We start from the raw sequence: 626 nt of genomic DNA, 5'->3' as shown, positions 1-626 counted from the left end.
AATAATTACATTACTTTTATGTTTCCATAATTTAACTTGTTTTCCTAAATATTTCTCGAATAGTGTAGCTTTTGAAAATCAAGAAATTTTGCATTTTCATATATGATTACATATCTTTCCAAGTGTTGTCTAAAATTGATCTACGCTGAAATGATTGCCATTGACATCTTTCTCAATATATTTACACTTTAAGCTGAACTTCCACAAAACTCATGCCCAAAATATAAAATTTTAGTTTGTTCATGCAAACATAGGAACATAAACTTATGTCTAAAAATGTTAATTACTTTTATCTGCTGTCATTAATGAAGTATAACTAATAGAATTAAGTATATACGCTGAGGGAAATAAGATACAACCTTCTAAATACAGACTTGCAGTCACACACACAATCACACACGCACAAATATATATTTACCACTTTGACTCAGGTTAGATTCCTGACATTGGGTGTCAGCAGTGATCCAATAATCAAATTTTCCTGCCAGGCATAAAATACATTCATAATTCCACACAGACAAAAACACCAGATCACTCAAAATAATGAGAATATTTAACAGAACCAGCCAGCACTTGAGCCATCTACTCCCTGATTTCATTCATGATGATGCATTTTTCATATCATA

The sequence above is a fragment of the Dipodomys spectabilis genome, unplaced genomic scaffold, assembly GCF_019054845.1.
Source record: "Dipodomys spectabilis isolate Male_0828 unplaced genomic scaffold, ASM1905484v1 ptg000298l, whole genome shotgun sequence".
NCBI classification, from domain to species: domain Eukaryota; kingdom Metazoa; phylum Chordata; class Mammalia; order Rodentia; family Heteromyidae; genus Dipodomys; species Dipodomys spectabilis.
This window is presented reverse-complemented; position numbering follows the sequence as displayed.